This window comes from Eretmochelys imbricata, chromosome 2, assembly GCF_965152235.1.
Source record: "Eretmochelys imbricata isolate rEreImb1 chromosome 2, rEreImb1.hap1, whole genome shotgun sequence".
Classification (NCBI taxonomy): domain Eukaryota; kingdom Metazoa; phylum Chordata; order Testudines; family Cheloniidae; genus Eretmochelys; species Eretmochelys imbricata.
This window is the reverse complement of record NC_135573.1, coordinates 115,900,260-115,905,142: the sequence shown is the minus strand read 5'-3', so window position 1 is coordinate 115,905,142 and position 4,883 is coordinate 115,900,260. Positions and strand designations below refer to the sequence as shown.

General features: G+C 48.9%; 1 long non-coding RNA gene across 1 annotated transcript; it reads left to right on the top strand.

Annotated features, from left to right (window-relative positions):
• Window positions 1-730: 730 nt before the first annotated feature.
• LOC144260483 (uncharacterized) lies at window positions 731-3,434 on the top strand. Its single transcript, XR_013345024.1, has 3 exons — window positions 731-785; window positions 2,389-2,753; window positions 3,138-3,434. It is a non-coding gene; the product is annotated as an uncharacterized LOC144260483 (long non-coding RNA).
• Window positions 3,435-4,883: the final 1,449 nt, after the last annotated feature.

Genomic DNA, 4,883 nt, shown 5'->3' with positions numbered 1-4,883 from the left:
ATGGGATGTTAGATGGGGTGGGATCTGTGTTACTACAGAGAATTTTTTCCTGGATGTCTACTGGTGAGTCTTGCCCACATGCTCAGGGTTTAGCTGATCGCCATATTTGGGGTCGGGAAGGGATTTTCCTCCAGGGCAGATTGGCAGAGGCCCTGGGGTTTTTTCGCCTTCCTCTGCAGCGTGGGGCATGGGTCACTTGCTGGAGGATTCTCTGCACCTTGAAGTCTTTAAACCATGATTTGAGGACTTCAATAGCTCAGACCTAGGTTAGGGGTTTATTACAGGAGTGGGTGGGTGAAATTCTATGGCCTGCATTGTGCAGGAGGTCAGACTAGAACATCATAATGGTCCCTTCTGACCTTAAAGTCTATGACTCTAGGTGAGACTCGGCAGCAAATAATGCCTGGCGGGTGCATCAGGACTGGAACTGCTTGCACTTTTGCAAGTAATTCTTTCTTGTGGAGAGTTTCCTGCTATTCAGCAGCACATTCTGTGCTTCAAAACAGCTACTGATTTCTATACCCAAGAGTCATCAAGGAGCCAAGCCTTGAGATATAGCATGGAGAAATGGGCATTGTGGTGTGCGTATTGTGCCCAATTCTTGGGTCAGTAGGTCAGCTGTCAGAGGGAAGTGAAAAGGTAGTCACCAACAGGTGTATCAGGTCCAGGAACTTTACCTGCCCTTGGTCAGGATGATTACCGTTTTCTCTTGTTTTAGTTTGTTTAGGACCTTGAGGAGCAATGGTGTTGGGGGAGAAGCATATGGCAGAGTTCAAGGCCAACTGGTAAGGAAGGTGTCCCCTAAAGATTTGTGGTTGTGTCCTCCCATCAAGCAAAATCACTGGTATTTCATGTTGGATGGTGTCGCAAATAAATCTATCTTTGGGATGTCCCAGGTGAGAATCTTCTGTAGGATAAGATCACTCAACTCCCATTCGAGGTGCTGGAGAAATGTTTGCTATGGTGTTTTGCTGACTAGGTAGATATGCCACTGAGATGTCAATTTGGTGCATTATGCCCCAGTTCCAAAGTTTTATTGCCTCTGTGCACAAGGACCTCTTGGTGGTTTATTTAGTACATGGTTTTTCTGTTTATCTCTTGACTCTGACTAAGTGACCCTGAATCTTGGGTAGAAAGTGGTCACATATGTACTGAACTGCTCTGAGCTCAAGTAGATTGATGTGAGGAGCAGACACCTCAGGGATCCATCTGCCTTGTGCTATGAGGTCCTGGAGGTGAGCTCTCCAGTCTAGTAGGGAGACATCTGTGGTGCTTATCTTTGTGGGGGGTATGAGAGAATGGAACTCCCAGGCAAACCTTGCGGGGATCCCTCTGTGATGGGGCGTCAACCCCACACTGGCAGAGAAGGGACTAACAGAGCCGTGGGAAGGCTGCCTGGGAAGCAGCCAGACTGCGAGGAACAGCCAATTAGGGCCCAGCAGGTCCATATAAAAGGGAGCTGCAGGGAAGAATAGTTCAGTTGCTGCTGGGAGCCCAGGGACTAAGGATTGTATCCCTGGAGGGCTGAGAGAACTGTAAGCACCTTGGACAGAGCAGTGGCTGGTTCTTAGGACTGAGCAGCTGAGTGCCCTGAGCTGAGGGCAAAGAAGGTACTGGAGCTGTGGGGAAGTGGCCGAGGGAAATAGAGCAGTATTGACAGAGTTACAGAGGAGCAATAGGAGGCTGCTATTTACAGGGTCCTTGGGTTGGGGCCCAGAGTAGTGGTTGGGCCTGGGACCCCCTCACTCGCCACTAGGGAAGTAGCTGGACTGTTGGACAGAGATACTCTCCCCAGGAAGTGGGGAACCACAGACAATGACACGGCCGGATGGCTCAGTCAAGATGAGGACCCTGCGGTTCTGGCTGAGAGAGGAGCTGTAGGCGGGAAAAGAGACAGAGTGCCAGTGTGCAGACCGCAGATGTGGGCGTTGGCCTTGAGCTAATCCCCATCATGACAAGGAGGAGGTGCCAGTCTGGCGATAAGGACTGTGACACCCTCCACCAATTGAGAGAGTTGAGAACTCTGAGCATTGGGCACAGAGAGTGCAGACTGCCATAAGATGTTACAAGAGTACAGGCTGCCACATGGCTCAAAATCTGAAGTCAGGTCCTTCTAATGGTTTGAGGATTCTGCTGTAGTGTGGAGAGGAGGTTGGACATCATGACAAAACTGTCCCTGGAGAAGTATGCCCTGGCAGTTGTGGAGTCCAAGGTGACCCCTATGAAGTTGATGTGTTGGACAGATGTCAAAGATTGCATTGAACCAGAGTCCCACAGAGTAGAAATGTGCTAGGTCCTTGTTGCTGCTGACTGTACCTCATGGAGGGAACAACCCTTGAGGAGCCAGTCATCGAGATAGAGGAAGGTGACTTTTCCCATTTGCCACAGATGGGCCATGACAACTGAGATAACCTTTGTGAAGACTCCCACGTCAGTTGAGAGGCCAAAAGGGAAGCACTTAGTACTGACAGCGGTCATTGGTGATGATGAACTGGAGGCGGTGTCTGTGAGCTGGATGTATTGCTACCTGAAAATATGCATCCTGAAAGTCAAGGCTCACAAACCAGCCTTGTGGAGCTAATAATGGTATTATTGCGGCGAGGGTTACCATATTGAACCTCCACGTTTGGATGAATGTGTTCAGTCTTGGTCTCCATCCTCCTTTTTGCTTGCATACCAGGAAGCAGCTGGAGTAGAACCCTTTTCCGATGAAAGAAGGAGGAGCTGGTTGGATCACCCCCAGGAGCAAGAGGGTTTGTACCTCCTGTCTTAGGAGATCTTTGTGAGAGCCCCTGAAAAGGGAAGAGGAAGCTGAATGGAGGTTGGAGTGGGGTTGGAAATTACATGAATGCCATAGCCTGATGTAATATACTCCCAATAAAGCTTGAAATAGGAGAGATCTCTGTAGGGTGGGTGGGAGGCAGGGGTGGTGGTGCTGCATCAGATCCCGACTGTGGACTGACTTGTGACCCTCAACAGAAGGGTCAAAAGAAAGGTCAGAAGAAGCTGCTGACTGCAAGGTGATAGCAGATGATGGGACCTTGTTGGGTGGCTCTACAGATCTTTGGAAGGTTTGGTACTGGATTAATTGAGAACATTGGGCTATCTGTGACCTCTACTTTTTCTTTTGGTTGCAGGGATGTGGATGCCCAGAGATCAAAGGGTCACTCTAGAATCCTTTACTGTGTGAAGGAATTAATCTGTGGCATTGCTGAAGAGCTTAAGTCTTCAAAGGCAAGATCCTCTACTGTATTCTGGATTTCCCTACAAAGTCCAAAGGAGAATAGCCATGAAGCATAGTGAATAACTATAGTGGATGCCATAGAAAGAAATTAGTTTTTGGCCTCATCCAAAGAGGCTCACAAAGAGGCTTTGGCAGTCATCTGACATTCAGTGATGAGAGCCTGAAACTGGTCCTTCTGGTCTTGTGGTAAAGCAGCAATAAAATGAGAGAACTTGCTGTAATTTGTGTAGTTCTGCTTTGCCACTAGGGTCTGGTGGCCAGCTATCCTGAATTGTAATGCAGCTGAAGAACAGCCTTTGCAGCTGAGAAGGTCCGGGTGCTTCAGTTTCTTGTCATGAGGACTTGATCTGGAGCAATGTTGTCTGTCTCTCTCATTTACAACATCAACCACCAGGGAATTTGGGGTGGAATAGGAGAAGAGGTATTCTGAGCCCTTGGTAGGTACACAATATTTATTTTCTGCATTCTTGCAAGTTGGTGGGACAGTGGCTGGCATTTGCCATATTGCCCAGGCTTGTGACAGCAAAGCCTCATTAACAGGTAAGGCTATATTGTTTTGGGAATCGGTATAGAGGATATCTACCAGGGCATGCTGTGGTTCCTGCACCTCTTCCAAGGGCATCTGTAAGGATTTGGCAACCTTCTTCATGAGTCCTTGGAAGACTTTGAAGTCATGCACATAGGACAGGGGAGAGGGTCATAACTGCCTCATCTGGTAAGGAAGAGGACGTATTAGATGGCCCTACCTCTTCCTCCACTCTCAGCTCTTGTTCTTCTAGAGAGTTCTTTTGAGGAAGGGGAGTCCTCCTGGGGCACCGGTGATCATGAGAGTGCCCTCTAGAACAGGTCTTCGTATGGGACCCAAGGTTTCCAGAAGACCCAATGTGGTGAGGCATAAGGGAAGGGTACTCCTGCCATGGAGGTTGTTGGGTCAGTTGTCAACTGGTTCCTGGGGTCTCTTCCTCGGGATTCTTCTCAGGGGAGGGAAGTTCAAACAGAAAGACAGTGGAAAGTTAGACAGAGATCTTTGAGTCTGAAGAGGTGTTATCCTCTGTTTCAAGTGTTGTCAGGGAAAAGGTATTGGTACTGGTGGCAGCATCAGTATCGGCAGTCAAGTTGGGACTGGCAGCTGCATCAGTACTGGCAGCAGGGCCTTCATCTCAGCCACTGCGGGGGTACACTGGTACCAGCAGAAGTGAGTGCTGGGGTCAGGGTTGAAGGTGGTTTCTTCTAGGAGTTCCTGTGTTTGGAGGACTGAGAAGAGTATCAGAGCTGGTTCTGAATGGGGCTGTTTTCTGAGAGACTTTTCAATGCATGAAGCGCTGAAGGTTTTCTTCATAGGTATGGGATCTTGGTAACGGAGGATGTAGGAGCCTCGGCAGTACCCATACGCAGATACAAGGTCTCCTTTCTCCCTGACTTTTAGGGTGACATTTCCTACCTCTTAGGAACTCTGTTGGGGGAATCTAGTTCTTTTCTTCCTAGAAGGTTTCAAAGTCTCTGAAGCAGCCTCCTGGTGTCTGGTTGCAGGCACTGGAGCCATGGAAGTTGCTGGGACGCTCAGGCTGAAAAAGGCTGAAGTATGAGGGAAAATCAGGCTCCAAAGTAGTAGCAGGTTGCCAAAAATGCTCCATAAGCT